General features: G+C 45.5%; 1 long non-coding RNA gene across 5 annotated transcripts in view; it reads right to left on the bottom strand.

Moving 5' to 3' along the window:
- Positions 1-17,512, bottom strand: part of LOC310884422 — an 84,522-nt gene that overhangs the window by 35,260 nt on the left and 31,750 nt on the right. For 2 of the 5 annotated variants that reach the window (XR_014574205.1, XR_014574209.1), the window contains one exon: positions 8,824-16,610. The exons of the other annotated variants lie outside the window; for them this stretch is intronic. This is a non-coding gene — a long non-coding RNA (uncharacterized lncRNA). Of the gene's footprint in view, positions 1-8,823; positions 16,611-17,512 lie in introns of those variants that run through there. 5 annotated transcript variants of the gene reach the window in all.

Below are 17,512 nucleotides of genomic sequence, written 5' to 3'. Positions count from 1 at the left end.
CCTACCCACCTCCCAAGCTTTGACAAAAGCAAGCAGAGGATTCCCTTTCCCTGCACATAGTAGAAGTGGGGGAAAAAGTTAGACAGCAAAGCCTCTGTACTGTTTTCCAAAAAGATGAGTAAGCTTCCTTTGGCTGCACTGCAGTTTGGCTCCTCCAAGCTAATGCTGCTGCAGACTTCCTGTTAGATCCTTGATTTTATCAGATTATAACTTGTTTTCTCCTGGCAGTGCTTTAATTCTTTCTACTGCACTGGGTTGTCATTGGCTTTTCTTTTCAGGGTCCCAGCCCTATTATGTAACAGCAGCAGAAGTAGGAAAAAAAATAAAAAGAGGAAAAAAAATATTTCAGATCTGTTTCTACTTCTGGAAAGGAGCCTTTGTGCACAATTACTCATCCAAGAGATTCAGCAGGTATAACTGCTTCCCCCAGGGGCTCCATTATATAATTGGATTTCAGCCATACAAATTAAATCCTATCTTACCCCTTAGTTAAGCCAGGCAGTAAGTATTTAATGCTAATATCCCTGACAACTATTGCAGGGAGAAGCAGAGATGAAGCACAGAGGAGACAGATGCATGCTTCTCTGCTGGAGGAGCAGGGAGGATGAGCAGGGAGTGCACTGACAGAAAGGCACCTGCTATTTTTTAAAGCTGGCTAAACTTCCCCAGCGCGAGCCATGGCGTCTGCTGGCAGAGTTGTCTGAGCTGGAACGTGTTTTTTTCCTCCGTTTTCCGCCTGCCGATGTTCCCATGTGCATACTGAGCGTTCATCCCCCCAACACACACACACACTTCAAAGAGCCGCATGCCTAACCCTGTTTGAGTTTCTATGGAAGTCTCCGTTCTTGTGCAATGTCTGAAAGAAGCAAGTTTAGTAATATTAAAACTCAAGCCAAACACACAAACAAGCAAAGAATTCCCAAATTAAAAAGAAAATCTTAACCGAGTTACTCATTCATCTGCATTTTCTATTGCGTTCTGTCTTCTCCAGGCATGTTTCTTTTAGACAAAGCCCTCTGGGCAGAGACCATCTCTTTTGGTGTCTGGTACATCAGTCACATAGTTAGTACATAGTAATAAAGGAAAATAGATTCATGGTAGGAGTTAAACCAGTCAGTCTGGTACCGTAATTGGAACATAATCTCATATTGACAGTATTTAACACAGGATGCGCTGGGAACAGATGGCAGCACGCCAGGCCTCAATCGTTCAGCAAATATTGGAAAGATATTTTCCAAGTCCAGCTTCTCAACCTCATCTCTGATATCGGAAGCTTCGCTTTCCCCAGCGGGACTAGATATACTCACTAATCCTGGAAAAAGCCCGGTGCACCATGTGCTTCTGAGCTTGCAGGCAACTTGGCTAGCGGCGTTTCTACTGGTAACTATCTTACAAATGTTTAGAGAGAGATTTGAAAAAGCACTGATGGCAAAAGACATCCATTGGTACACACTTGCACGCCTTCCCCTTGCAGACAGAGACCATCATACGTGTGACACAAGGCACAAACCCACGTGCGCTTCCCGAGCCAGGGATATCCACCAGCATGCCGGTCTGCCTTTCCTTTCATCTCTAAGACCTTCAGTCTTACAATTAACTCACCGGGGACACAGTGGCCGTACAGAATTGTTCCCTTCCCTAAGCCTAAAATGCTGAGCAAAGGAAGGGGAAAGGAGAGGGAGCCCAGTTATGGCCAAGACGCATCCTGCAGTAGGATGCACGACACTGTGGTTGCAGGAACAAAGTCAGCTTTCCAAGGGTACGGGAGAAGTATACCTTGCTTTCTGTATCTGCTACGGAAAGTTTAAATTGATTTTTCTCTATTTCAGCAATTAATTTCCATTAATCAAGTTACTGTACAATGCTTCACTATAATTCACAGGTTTTATGCATTATATGAATAAAATTGCACATATATTTTTATGTGATTTTCATTTAATTGAATTCCAAGGAGATTTATCTCCTGGGTTATTAATAAATCTTAATATGGCCTATAACACTCAATTGATATTTAATTAACCTGCAATAACTGCCTTGTAAAATGTAAATTAAATGCTTTATTTTTTCAGGCATATAACGTTAAATCAAATTCTTAATTCTACTAGCAAAGCAAAAAGGAGTTGGGGAAAAACAAGACTCCAGGCCACAGAACCTTAGACCTGAAAATATTTGATGTTTAAAGAGGTCCAACATGGAAACTGGATCCATGTTATATTCCAGTTCCTCTCCCAAGGAAGTGCTTCTCCACTGTCTCCCCACCTTCAAAGGTCACAGGAATCTGGGTAGATTTAGATAAAACATCAAAATCTCAGAAGACTTTAAGAGAAGAGAGAGAAGCCCATTATTAATAATAAGGTTGCAAATTCCCATAAGTATTGTGGTATTTGGCATTTTTCTTAAAGCCTTGGCTCCTAGAGTCACATTATCAAATGAGAATGTCAATTTTCATTTAAAAATAAAAAAGGAAAGACGTTAAAGCCCTTTGATAGGGGGAAAAGTTTGCAAACCTGAATGTCAAAGGCATGAGAACTAAGAGACAAAAATACATAAAATTTGATCCTTATCTTTAAAAGTACTAGAACTTTTTGAGAGACTTGAGATGTTTGAAAACTGGGAGGTGGCAACAAATGATCAAAACAGCTTTTACAAGAGAAGATGAGAACAGTCCAAATTATATTTTAAGATCAAACTGTTCTCCTCCCCCTCCCCTAGCAATTTACATAGATCTACATTAAATACTGCAAACTTCATCAACAACTATTTCTGATTTCAAAACTAGGATAGCTAGCTACCTCTGCAAAGTGATTTGAAAATTTCAGGTGACTGTGACTGTCTAAAATTGATAGGCCTATAAAGTTTTACTGTGATAGCATGTAAACTTAGGATATCTTTCTTTTTTAATGTACAGAGTAGCTAATCTGTCTTCCAATATTTTATTAAATAGGGCATTTCCACCAAAGGACAGTATCCCTTACCATCCGTAATCTGTCTGCATTAGATCACTTTAAAGGGTATTAAATGAAAATCAAAAGTTAAATGTACCGTGGATTTTAAAGGTGTCACAGCAAGGAAGAATAAAAATGAAAAGAATGGATTCTGACTTGTAACAACTGAATGGAAATAAATCCAGATCTTTGGTAATGGAAAGCTTGTCCTCGCTTCTGTTCATCCTCTCCAGTCACTCAGTCGCCACCCTGCTTGCACAAACGACACCAGTGAACCCCACTCAGGCAAACCCAGCGCAGTAATTCTGCCTGGGAACTCACGAGGCTGATGGATTCCTTGCAGGGCTCCAGCAGCAGGGGGGTACGTGATCCTGCCACCCCTTAGTTACTCAAGGGCTCGCGTGAATTGCATCGCCTAGAAAAGCAGTGCTGACTAGTCCAAATTCTGCCACTCTCACACTTTGCAAGTAGCTTTGCTGCTTCAGAAGAGGAGTACCCGGAGCAGGGAGTCAGCAGATGCAAGTGGCCTCATGCTCGCAGTAATTGACTGGAATTTTGCAGACCTGGGTTTAATCCCCAGCTCCAGCACAGGGTAATTTATGGCAGGTTTCTTCCTCTCTCTCCACATTTTATGATTTTGGCAATTGATCAGAATTAGCCTCTTCTCCTTCTCCTACCTTTCATCTATTTAATGGAGGAGAACACATCCCGCGAACGTGCTGCGTCGGATCTGCTGTCAGCCATGGCTTGGGGGGAGCTGAGCCCGGCGTGAGCCCGCAGACCACAGCTCCTTCCCAGCACTCGCCTTTTACTCTACTGGATAAACATTGACACAGTAGATTTTTTTTTTCCCCCGAAGTGGGTTTCTAATTGAGCTGAATCTAGCACAAGCTTCATTAAGGGCTACCCGTGACTGACAGTTTGAATTTACTTGGGTAGCACTTTTTCTCAGGCCAAAGTCGCCTGGGAGCTGCACCAGGAAGAGACAGAGTCCCATCTACCCACAGACTACTTCTAACGATGCTCCCGGGGATTAAATCGCTAACAGGAACAAATGTAATGCATCAAAAATCAGGAGGCTGCAAATTCTCAGAAGTGCTCAGGACTTAAGACCTGATTGGCTCCCCACAAAAATGTTACCACCTAAATTGTTCCCCCCTGCTCTGCCCACCAGACAACAATCCACCTGGCTACCTTATAGGCACACTCAAGACAAGTCCTAGTCCTAAACCCATTTATGATTGTACCACGCTCCTCGTAAATCCTAGCTCAGATCTCCTTTCCTTTGAGAAACACGTCTGGCTAACAATTCCTGACATTTCCACGACGCTTAAAGTCACCTTTTGTACAGGGCTCCGGAAGCAACAGCCTCAGTGGGAACAGAGGGAATTCACCTGCTCTGGCTAGTAGCAAACCTGCTTCACAGCGAGCACGTAAGTGAGAAGCAAAGTGTCTACAGTCCTGCTGCTGCTGACACCGCCGGGAGTAATTCCACTTACATGGGGATAGGTACCGAAGATGGGGGATCCTTAACACAAGACAGACACAGCACTTGCAAGCTCTGTCTTTCTCAAAAATCACATCTGGAAATGAGCAATTGAGCAAGAACCAGCCCCACGAGACACATCTAAATCAGCCCATCTTAATATTGGGCACATGCTCTTAACTCGCACGTTGCTGTGCATTCAAATGATTAATGGTTCAATATAAAACTCACATAGCACTGTACAGTGGTACTGGAGCACATCACCTAGATCAATACGCACGCCTTGCCCCAGGAGAAGATTTGGGATTTTTAAACCAATGAGAATTAGGTGCCTGATTTCTATTGCATTTCAAAGGGATTTAGAAGCTCTGCTCTCTCTCAGAAACCTCACCAGGCTACCTTAGAGGCTGCACACATGCTTGACATGACACCAGATAATGTTTGTGGGCTACGGCATAAATGGGGATTACTGCCTCTGAAAAGGAGGACTTGCTGAAGCAGCTGTGGTTTAACGAAGGATTTGAAAGAGGAGAGAAGCACAGAGGGAAGCTGTTCTAGACAATAAGTCACATAAGAAAAGGCTTAAAAACAGAGCAGGAGGAAATGAAGGGATATGAAAAGGAAGGGATTTGGGATAAATGATAGGAAAAGGAGGAGAAACGTCAGCTAGCAGCAAGATTACATGGGGCAATGTGCAAGCTCCTTCAGCCCTTCTTCACGGGGTGATTGGAGTGGTGGGAAAGGCAGGACTGCACCAGCGGGCTCCTGGGCCAGCTGCAGGACAAAGCTGGCTGACCACAGCCACGATGGGAATAGAGGGAATTTGGCAAAATTACAACCAAGCTTGCTCAGATCACACAGTAACTGATGGTGGTAACTTGTGACAGCCAACCCCAGCAGATACAGGGATCAGAATACAGCCGGTGGGCATCCAGGCAGAGGCTGAACACTGCAGTATAGCTCAGGAGGGGAATGGTGTGGGGAGGAGCAGGCAGCTGAAAGACGGCGTGGCTGCACCCCGACGCGGCGCTGGTGGAGTATAATGGTGTAATGTTCAGTCACCAGACTGAATTAAACAGGACTGGCTCTGTTCGTGGATTTTCCTGCACTAGTTTGCACTGGTTATCACAGATAAGCCACGTTAATGCAACTCTGTTATGATGTTGGGAAACCTCAGTAATGGAAATTAACTGCTCTGTATGGACGGATGAATGGAAGTTACACAACCACTGACCTATTTCCGAGAAGCATGGCAATGTTGAGTGAGAGCAGCCAAATTTAATAGCTGCTATCAAAATCAAGGAAAGGACTTCCATTCAAAAGCTAACCAGGAGAAAAGCAAGAACTTGGTAGAGTTGCACAACCACAGCAGCTCTGGACTCACACCAACAACAGTAACTCCGATGTCGGAACAATGTACCGGCTTAGTGATTTGACACGCGGCCAAGGTGCTTACAAAATACCTCCAAACAGTTAATGCAAATCCATATTACTAGGTCTATTAATGGCTTGTCATTGCCTGTCCGTAGATCACTATTTTGTGCCAGTAAGCTCTATAGTTCCCTAATTCTAGTAATGTTATCCTTAACTGACATTTCAAGCACTGGTGGCTTTCCATAAGGACCTGCAAAAGCCTGAAATCAGGAGGACCAAGCTCCTTTCTACCCACTGAATCACCATAGTGTCAGACTCATCATTCCCCCACCTTCTGGCCTCAGTTTCCTCTTTGGTAAAATGGGGACAAGGTCTTGTACTTTCACTGTAGCCACGGGGCATCTGTGTCCAAGTGTTTTCAGACCTGAGCATGAGCTGAGTATCTGAAGCATTACCTGTTATTTTGATTTTCTTACTGCCTCAATTAAAATTTTAAAGTCATTTACAGCTGGTTTTAAATGCGTGCAGGACTTACCGAGACTTGGTATTTCTGCCCCATTTGCAGAGGACTTGGCAGGGAGGACAGAAGGACTGCACTTCCCTTGCCTCATTCCCCTTGTCTGTTAAAGTGAAACCTAAAATGCTCCCCTCCATTTTGGATCAATGTCACATAACCTCATTTCCTCAGCTTAAGAAAAAGCCTTAGATTTTATATGTTGCACTAAAATATGTCAGCACCGTTAGGTTAATAAACAGTGCTAAATCAAAACCAGGCTTCAGTTCGTAGATCATGTGAGCTATGTCAAACACAGGGAGTGATACCATAGAAGAGATGTAATGGACAGCCTCCTTAGCCTGGTTTTTATGGCTGTGAAAGAGAAAAACCTGGTGTTCAGCCCCTTTTCATTCACCAGAGGCTGTCACACAATCTCTCACAGCTTTTTGGGTTATGTTTATTTTTCCTGGGGTTCCCAAGAGTCATACCTTCTGATCCCCTTGCAAAACCTCCTGTGTGACTACCTAGAGGACTAACCCGAGTTACAGCCAAAACTTGAAGCTTTTACTGCCCATTAGACCAGCTCCTTACCTGATAAATCAGAATATCCCCCGCCAATTTACACCCACAGAGGAAATCATTTTCACAATTCAGAGGAACAAAGGTTTGATTTTTTTTTTCCATGTTGACTTTTCCTATGTGGCGACTCTGTTAAAGCCAAGAAACTTCTCTCCCTCTCATTTGTCAGTGGGACATCCCAGTGGCTTGTGGGCCGTAAATCACCACACATGGCCACCCTGACCTGGCAGCTAGCAATTCCCTCCCTGCAACCAGGAGGCCATGCTGCAGTTCCTATGGGGATCCTGCTGAAATTAAATGAAACCCTTAAGGCGATTGCTTCTTCAGAGAGTGTCCTCATTAATGGCACCTCCTAACCAGCATCCTCAGTCGTGGGTGAAATCCCACCAGGCATCTATCTTAGTGGCTGCCACACACCCCTGTTCATTCAAACTCCCATGCTTTGGATGACCAGCATGAGCAGACATGGACTGAGACCCCCAAGCAGACATCTACTGTCCCTCCCACCTGAAACACCACCGAGTTACTGTCTACCTTTGGAGAGTAACGGTGAAAATGCCCCATTCTCACTCATTGCTGGAAAGAAAATGTTTTCGGAAAGCTGTTCGTGTCATTTGATAGTGTCCAGTTTTTCCACTGAGAAAAGCAAAACCTGAAACCCACACTCCAGTTTTCTGCTTCAGTTTTTCCCTTGGCAAAAACCAGCAAAGCACTGCTCAGCATATATATATATATATATATTATATATATGCACACACATCTTGCTGCTGCTTCTGAAATTTGTCACGACTTAATGCAGTGAGGCTGGCAGGTGGCCAGAGCAAGGCACAATCCAAGGCCACCTGAGCAGTGTTTGCAGAGGAATACCTGAGGCCAATCACACTGAAGTTTTGCTCCGGCTAGAAATATATGGGCAATGTTGCAGCAGGTTGACGTTTTTCAGCTGGCACGGGGGAGTGCCACCACATTGCAAGAAGCCATCCCTGTCACTGACAAGAAAAAAATAGCCACCCGAAACTTAGTTTAAGTTCAAACTTTCAGCCTCCACCGCAGTCAATGGAGAGAGAAACTGCACCTACGGAGGGCTATTCATCCCATCCCATCCCAAGATAGCTATCTGAGACGGGGAGGGTGAATTGATGCTGGAGGTGCCAGTACCTTTCGACAGGGACTATAAAAGGAGCCTAGATGATTATCTTGGACAAGGTACCTAACTTTTAGGCAGAGTCAGTTAAGGTGAATCTTTGTTGAACTGAAATCAGCGGTGGTTTTGCCTTTGCCTTTGGTGGGGCCAGGTTTTCACCACGTACATCTGAATAGATTAGAAAAGAAAAACAGAAAAGGGAAATGCATCTATAAGGGAATGAAATATTTATTTCCCCCTATTCACAGAGAGCAATTAAGATATAAAGAGATTAGGGGAATTCTCCACAGACACGAAGTGGGCTCGTATCGAGCAAGAAAGGAGGCTTTGGAGTCTGCAAGCCCAACTTGAGCTATCGGCCACCCTGCCTTGCTCGCAGGAAAAGCATCATGCAAATTTCAGGAGGAAGGAATCGCGGTAGACATGCCATCTGGAAGGATGATGGACAACAAGCTGACTAGGAATAAATAGCAAAATATAATAAATTCCAAACCATGCCAACAGCAACTGTTGTGCTATGAATTAACAGTGCTATTAAATGTTTACGCACACACTTCTGTCAGCACCTGTCAGCATTTATGCAATACATACGTTGGCAAATCTGTATTACGTTATTTCTTGCAACTGATCTGCATTAATACTGCCCGTGCACATGTTCAAGCAAATTGCTACACTTCTTTTTGACCTATCCATGTGCAAAAGGTGCAGCAGTTCACAGTATTTTATGCCTATGCAGCAAATTATGGCTTCATGTGATAGACGGCAGAGCAAGGCTGGGGGATAGGGGGCAGCAAAGGAAAAAGAAAAAGAAAGGAACAGGGAAGGATGAGAGCCCTGGAGAGCCCCCGGCCGGGGCAGGAGGATGCCCAAGGAGAGGGCGGTGGGCTTAGGACAAAGCTGGGTTCACCCCAAGCCAAGCCAGAGAGGAGGAGCTGCAAAAAAAGCCTTCCTGAGCTGGAAGAAAAGGGGGAGAAAAGCCCCAAAATACAGCCCCAAGCAACAGCCCCACATCCAGAAAGGAAAAATCATTTGGCCAAAGCCCTTGCTAAAATTGCTGCAGGGAATGGAGTTATAGCCAGTAAGATGGACTGCAGTGCTCCTTGCACCCGGGTACTTAACTTTTCCCATTTGATTCCTCCTTTTTGCTCTTTCCTCCCTTCCCCCAGCCCCAAGTGCAGTAGCTGGGGTGGAGGAGATAAAAATGTATAATTAAGGGAGTTGCCACTTGCTAAAGCTGGAGACCGCTCGAGCAAAAGACAGGGTTTGCGGTGACAGAGCTAAATCTGGGACCCACCAATTGTTGCTAATGATGAGAGCCTGTGGTTGCTGTGCCACCCAGGCAGAATCGGTGGAAAGACAAGCTTGTTATTGCAAAAGGAGCGCTCATGCCACACCTCTCCCCTGCACAAGCGGATTTCTGAGGCTTGCAAACACAGGATGTTTGCAGGCTTTGGGATGGCTGCACAGACGTGGGCAGAGAGCAGTGGGAACTGCATCAGGGTCCAGCAATGCGAGCTGGTGCCTGATCTGACAGCTGCAGGTGGACGTCCTAGCTTCTTGGACAGGTTTAATCTGAGCACAGGTCTTTTAGGGCAGGGGGACACGTGCTGCAGAGGAGGAGGGGACATGCAGTGCATTCCAGGGCTGCTGCAGGGCTTGGGAGTTGTTCCTGTTCTCTCCCCGTGTTTGTACCTATTTGCATAGACTGTGAACTTTTGTCTTTTTACCTCAATTAATCCACGGTAAAAAGCAGCAGCTGGAACAGTCATCTAAAAGATCAGACCTTGGAGTGGCTCATCCTGACCTGACTGGAAGAAATTTTTGTGTTGAAACCAAAGCCACTGAAGTATCCCAACCTTGGTCTGAGCTGCAGCAAGATGCAGGACATGCAGGCAAAGTTAGCTCAAGTTCCTGATGGACGCAAACCTCGTAAGCCCCTCGTAAGCTCACCCTGAATCCTAGAGCCACAAAGACCACCTTGGATTAACACAATCAGAAATCCACTGAACGCAAAAAAAACCCTGTTGCTTTTCTTTGTGAATTAAACAGGATTCTAAGAGAGCAGGGAGTGAAGGGATATACCTTGGCCATATTTACCCCCAGTGAATTAGATTCATTTGTCAACTATATTCCTATGTCTTTAAAACATGATTTTGATTCAAACTAAAGAGGTTTTTATACTTTACGTTGGAATTAGCAGGATAAGCTATTAGCAGGTCATCAAGGACAAGACTTCTCTTAATGATTCTAATAAAAAGGAAGGTATTTTTAAATGCGATTCCCTAGGATTAATAATTGCCGCTCTGATAAAGTCAGAATTTCCAGCATGAGCCATTCCCTCCATAGCCACAGGTGCAGATGGATGAAGCAGCTCAGACAAGCTGAAGTTGATCACATTTTCCATGTAAAAGGGCACAGTAATTACAACTGATGAGGGTGCTGGAGCCAAAATTCTGGGTCTTGGTAGGGAAAAAAAACAGATTCGTAATCAACAGGGGTAGCCACAGGAGAAGTTTTTAAATCCTAATTTAAAAACACTTAGCAGTAGCATGCTATGCTCCTACAATTACTGAGTACTAGGACATTAGAGGAGAGGTAATAAGTGTCCCTGGAAAGTGCTGCTATACAGGGTGATTCAGGCTTCACTAGGATTTCCAGTGCTCACACACGTGTGTTTTTTCTATTTCAGAGTATTTTAATGCATCTCCAAGATTAAGGGGAAGAGTGAAGAGGTTGCTATTTAAGATTCAGTTCTGAGGGCTGAAGTCAGTCTTCTGTAGGGATAGCAGCCCTAGGTCCCCATCCTGGAGTAAGGAAACCCAGCGAAACAGAAACGTTGTTTAATAAGATGTGTGCATTTGCGCCTTTAAATAGCATTTGCTATGCTGAAAAGGATGCAAAGATCTTGTCTTGCTGAATAGTAAATCGGCAGCACTTAAAAGCCGAATTTCCAAATGAGTTCAGCCCCCAGTTTGCAGAGCAGCTTTGTACCTCAGACTGATTTTTGTTTGTCTAAACGAGTGCTAAGATCCTTGGAAATCTTCACTCCTGGTTGTGGGTTCTGAGTACTTTAAAACATGCCCTTGGCTTCTTCTAACACACTGAACCCCGAGGAGAAATACCAGTAGGGTTAGAAACCACCACCAGATATATTTTGAGCTTGATTGCCTGTATTATCTCAACACCCTATTGCTCCAAAACCTCTGAAAACTACATATCTCATCTTTCTATTGTTATTACACCCAAAGGATATGTCTACACCGCAGCACCGAGGTGCCCATGCCAGCTTTCAACAAGCTCGCTCCGGTACTGGAAGCAGGCTAGCTGCAGCAGCACTGCAGGCTAATTTACCCGGCCGCTCTTGCCCCGCTGAAGGTGGCTGCGAAAGAAAGCAACACAATCTTGGCTTGGCTCTTCTGGCAGCGCACGAATGCAACAGGGCAACCACTCCTGATTAGCTCGCTCCCACACCATCTGTTTTCCAGGGCTACATTGGACTTTTCTGGCACAGAGATTCCTGTTTGAGGATACGAGCTTGTGTACAACAGTTTACCATAACCAGCAAAGCCGAGCTGACACTCCCTCCCTCAGAGACGGCAACAGTTTTGCTTTTTCTTTTTCTTTTTTTTTTTTTTTGGTAACCCTTTCCCTGTTTCGCACGGCCGGCTACCACGCTGCTATCGCGTTGCGGGGGGCTATGGCTGAGATGCCTGCACTCGAGGCAGGTTTGCTGGCACCGAGCGGGTGCGAGATGTCACAGCCAAGCAGCCACGGGAAGGAAAAGCTGGTCCTGGAAATCACAGCGGGTTTCGGGCTGCCCTGCGACGGCCCCTTCCAGCTCCCAGGGGGAAGGAGGGCTGAAGCCCCCCCAGGCTGCGGGGCGAGGGACCGCCGGGGCAGGGCTGCCCAGCCCCGCGCCTTGCTCACCTTCCTCGCTCTGGCAGCAGCGGAGCCGCTCTAACACAATGCAGAACCCAGGCCAAAACCCATAGCCACTCTGTCTGTCTAACTCCGTCTGGCAGCGGTGCAGTACATTATTACCTTCTGTAATTCCCCCAAGTTATTTAGGGCTGTCTCCTTATTATCTCGATATCTTGGCTCCCATAATAATTACAGACCCAGTTTTACAAGGGCAATTTTTTTTTTTTCTTGATTAGTTTCCAGGATTCTGTTGTTGCATCAAAGCTGTGCTAGTTTTTGTGTATTCCTGACAGATGTCTGCTGGGGGAATTACAGAATGGGCATGCAAAGAGGAAACCATCTACGGTGAGATTAAGGAAACAAAGAACAGTTCTGTGACTTTAAAAAATAAAAAGAAAAAAAAAAAGCATTTCTCACACACGTGTATATATGCACACATGGCTGGTCAGATGAACACGTGCATTTCTGGTACTTGAATTTCTGTTATTTCTCCCTGGTTCTGCCCATGCAGAATACAGTATGTTACAGATGTGCTGTAAGAACATCCCCTCATCTATGCAAGTATGAGGATGAATTAAACAGAATTTACCCTAATTTCTTAATATTTCTCCACAAACTCGGTGTTTGTAGCTGAAGCTCCCAAAGCCCTTAATAAGGGAGCCGGTCGTTAATTCCACTTTTCTTAGAAAGGAAAGTTTGCTGAAAAGTAACAAAGAGGCTAGCTGAAAGCAATGCGGGAATCAGTGGCCGAGCCAGGAATAAAGCAGGAGGCCTGCAGAGCTCTGCTGGCATCACCACAAGCTCACACGGGTGTTTTGCTCTTCTCTAAACTCAGCCTGTGCCACAACGCCTGCTGTGCATCCGCTGCTCCTCTGCTCGCTGCGTGCCTTCAGCTTGCAAGCAGGATTTGGCCAAGAGTAAACAACAACAAAAACACCCTGGTTATTTGTACTACAGTGGTGCCTAAAAAAAATCCTAATTATCTATAACACAGCAGTGCCTACATGCCTCAGGTGAGACTGGCACCCCATTGTGCTAGGTGTTACACAAAACAGATTATAAAAAGATGGTCCCTGCCCTGAAGAGCTTACAGTCTAATTATGCAAGAGAAGGAGTGGGCGGAAACAAGTTCAGAGAGATGGAGTAACTGATTCGATAGCTCCCAGAGCAGAGCTAGCTTGCAGCTTCCTGGCCTCTGAACTGGAGCCTAACCTCAGGGGTTCCCTCTGAACACGAGGGTCTCGGCGCTGTCTGTCGGCTCCTGCCTCGCGGCTCCCCGACACTTGACAAATGCTTTGTGGCTCTGAGGAGCCCTTGGAAAGTGCGACCGGCCTCTATTGCTTCCACAGAGAGGTCAGGGCTGCCTGGATCTCGCTGGTGGAAATACCCAGGGTACCACCAGCAGCCACCCCTGCTTTCAGCAGCCCCTCTGCCCGCCTGCTTCAGCAAAGGGTGCTTCCTTGAAAGGACTTGCTTCAGCCACTACCAAATGCAGCAGATTGGATTTGTTGGACAAATAGCTCGACGTGGAATGGCAAATTCTATATATTAAGGGCTGGTGATGAGTAGATCAAACTGTGTGTCACATAAATCACCCACTCAGTCCAGAACCATACATGAAAATACAATTAGAGATTAGCCCATGGAGTGCATAACTGGCAATACGTCAGCTGCAAATCATTTTAAAAGCATGTAGCTGATCTAGCCTCCTTAATTCCTTGAGTTGTTGATTCCAATTATCAGCAGCCAAGTAGCAAAAGGTTTTTTATCCCAGAAGATTTCTTACTTTTGGATACAATAAAAGTCAATTTATTCGATGATTACTAGGACATGGGCAGTTAATAGGTTGCGTCTGTTCTTTCTCCCCTCAGATACTTCAGAGTGGATCCATTAACACATTTACAGACTAGACTTAAACAATAATAGTGCTTCTCCTTCTCTGGGGGTAACCAAACCAACCCACTTTTTGTACCGGGCTCTGGGATGTTTTTTACTATTACAGCTCCAGAGGAATTTACATAATTGGTTATGAATAATTCGTAACTTGTCTAAGAGTCTCCATGTAGCTATCTGATTTACTACAGCTTCCCACTCCAGAACCAGCAGAAGATTTTAATACAGTTTTTAATTGCAAGATCATAATTTAAGCATATCAGTGCTGCCTAATGTACAGGGGACGTGAGACAAACTCCTCTCCATTCCCCTGTACCCGGTGTCTAGCTACAGGACTCGCGAGGCCCTGGAAATGCTGCTGAGATTTCCTGCAGGGCAGGCAGCAAGCAGCACGGCCTGCCGCGTGGAGCTCTCTTCCCCTCCTTTTAATGTGCTCGCCTCCAAATTATTTGCTTATTATGGGGAGGAAGGGAAGGCAGGACCTTGTGGTTTAAGCTTTTGCCCTCTGCTAGGGACCGTCTGGGTTCAGCTGATAGCTCTGCCACAGACATCTCTGCACAGCCCTGGGCACTCCTTTAGTCTGAGCACAGGAGCAATAACACATGCCTTCCCCCAGGTCAGGCTGCCGGGATGTAGGTGGGCAGGACCGCAGGGTTGGCTGGGTGCTACAGGACCGGGTATAGGGAAAGCACATCCCTTTCCTCGGGGCTGGGGTGCTGGGGGGGAGTGATATAAAGTGCTGAGGACCTGGCTTTGGAGAAGCAACCTGTAACGGTGCACCTAAACTGCTCGATGCCAGGCGTTGCTTCCAGACACCCTCAGCTGGGAAATGAGGGTCCCATGGGCAGGGATGGGTATCAATAGCACTTTGCATGGGTACAAGCGAGTCTCTTGTCTGCACAAAATCAGAGATCAATGCAGGTGACTAAGACAGAGTGCAGGGCAGCCAGCTTGGACGCTGGTGAAAAACAGAGAGCCCCTGCCCAAAGGAGGCGTGTGCCCAGCCCTGAGCTCCCACCAGGGCTTGGCCGTGGCTCAGGCACGTGTCCAATCTGTGCCCCTGCGGCCTCGGCATCGAGGTTCCCATGGCACTCCTTGACCTGGCTAAGGGCACCTCTGCCTGGACACCTCTTCTGACAAAACTTAAGTCAACTGTTGTTTTGTTGTTGTTTTTAAATGCCCACTCAATTTGGAGGAAATCAGCCATCAGATCTAATGCAACTGAGTGCCACAGGCTGGTTGCACTGCCTGTGTTTTCTAAGAAAATGGCACTAAAAAGAGATTGCACATTTTCACTCAGTTGGTAGTAAGTACTGAGTGCAGGGCTGCAAGCAGCTCTCTCTCCTTTTTTTCCCTTATATGATGTTTTTGCTTCTGCAAGTGGAATTTAGGCCTGGGTCACTGAATCAAATCCTTTGCTCCCACAGGAGAGCTCCTCATGCAACCAATTAATTATTAATATTTCTGCCCCCAGTTCAATGAAACCATGGGAGCAGTTACAAATTTGTTTAATTTAATCAAATGCTACTTTTCCACAGACTCCAACTTGTGTTTTATAAGACTGTGCACATGCTGAAGTCCCTTACAAAACACTGGTTTAATAAAAGATGCTATATCTCTTTCTGCAAATTTTACTATGCAAAGGGTAAATAATTGCTTAAACTCAGTCTTGAGTCAAGAGAGCATAAGCTTCATTGAGGCAAGCCCCCAGTGAGACTAAGGCATATGCTTAAATTCTTCCTCTGAATTGGGAACGGAATAACTGATTTGCCGTTGCTATGATAGGCTGTATTTTTATTTAATTATACTTTTCTTAAGAAAATACAAAATCCCATCAAACTACTAAAAGAGCCACCTCACTTTCTTCAAGTTTCTTCCCAGCATTTATAGAAAAGATTGTTTATTGTCCTGAAACCAAAACCATTACAGCCTGTCAAAACCTTTCTGTAAGGCGGCAGCTAGCTGAATAATACATTTCACATTAAATTACACAACTGTGTCATCGGGCTAACATTAAAGGTAAGTCATTAATAAAAAGAGAAAATAAAGTGGTCCTTAATTATACAAGACATTAAAAGGCTGAGTGTTTTGCTTCTGCAGCACACTCACTTTGTGAGAATAAACGTTTTAAGACCAGTGTGAACTTTTCCTCTGTGGAAATTACAGCTCAGAGATAATCCCTTGCACTCGCCAGTGCAGCTCATTGCTGGGAGATGGGTCCGTGTGCACCTTTTGACATCTCAGTGCTAGTCCTACGACCAAAGCCAGATTGCAGGCTCCCAGTTTGCAACACAGCTAGTTGCTTTTGTTTTGTTATTGATGGGGGACACTTTTAAAAGTCTCAGGTGAAAGCACTTAACAGCTAAACCCCATTGATTTTCTGTAAAAATAGGGCGTCTTGGTACTCCTGACTAACATCTGAATACATGTTGGAAACTGGAGCATAACATGTGCCAAAAGAGCACAGAGGGAAGCCAGACACCAGCCCTCAGCATTCAGGGTCGGATGCTGCTGTAACGAGGACGGTGGCAGGGAGAGAGGGGCACTGACACACACAGCCACTTTGGGGTGGCATCAGCAGAGGGCTGACCTCCACCTGGGCGATCGGGGCAGAGGGTAAGAGCAGCACCCTGCCCCTCCTGCTCCCAGGGAAATCCGCACCCTGCTTCAGCAACGGAAACCATGCAGGGAAGGCACGTCTTCTGCAAATCTTCATACGTAATACTTTCTTTACCATGTAACTAAAGCTGGAGACACTCCTTGAAGTCCAAACTGCGAGAGGAAAAGCACAGATTTAAGCTTTTAGGAACTGACACCATTTTTGCCTGCAAAATACTTCTTCCCAGCAGAAAAGTAATCGTCTCTTTTATATGTACTCCTTCCTGGCTCGTCCTGTAACCTCCAGCTTTCATAAATGCGAAGCTACCATTTCGAGAATAGGAGTCCTCTTTCGTTCCTCACTGATGAGCCAACCTTGTGCTGTGTCACAGGACTAGGAGAGGCATTCACAGGGAACAGGAACCCCTGAGGTACGCAGACAAACCTTCGCTAAGTAAAGAATCAGAATCACCTAGGCTAGAAAGACATTCAAGATCATCAAGTCCAACCATCGACCTGACCTACCGAGTCCCATCACTAAACCCTGTCCCTCAGTGCCACATCCACACTTCTCTTCGGTACCTCCTGGCATGGGGACTCCACCACTTCCCCAGGCAGCCCCTTCCAATGCCTGACCACTCTCTCCAGGAAGAAATTCTTCCTGATATCTTCAAAGAGCAAACTTTCGAGCAAAGCCGTAAGATGCACATAACCATGGTTTGATGCATGCCGTGCACAGCACTCATCAGATGTCCACAAGTCACCATCATTTGGGATCTGTGGAGCGGTAAGTATGCGTAAAGGGTTTAGAAAAAGAAAGGTTAAGAGTGCACAGGAATATCTGTGAGATACTTGCACTGATGATAACCCTCCTCTGCCCACAGAACCACCTCTAAGTGGAGTAACTTTGCATCAGCTTGCTTTTGAGGACTTGAGTCAGGTAGGCTGGGGATCCTTCCCCTGGCGGTGGTGGAACACGAGTTCTCCAACAGAAACAAATTAAAGAAAATTTCCAAGGAAACATGAGAGGCTGAGAAAAATGTTGGTTTGTGTGGAAAATTTTTGCCTTATTTTTC

Source organism: Anser anser (genome assembly GCF_964211835.1).
Source record: "Anser anser genome assembly, chromosome: 20".
Taxonomy (NCBI): Eukaryota; Metazoa; Chordata; class Aves; order Anseriformes; family Anatidae; genus Anser; species Anser anser.
The sequence above is the reverse complement of the archived record's forward strand: the minus strand, read 5'-3'. Positions and strand labels throughout refer to the sequence as shown.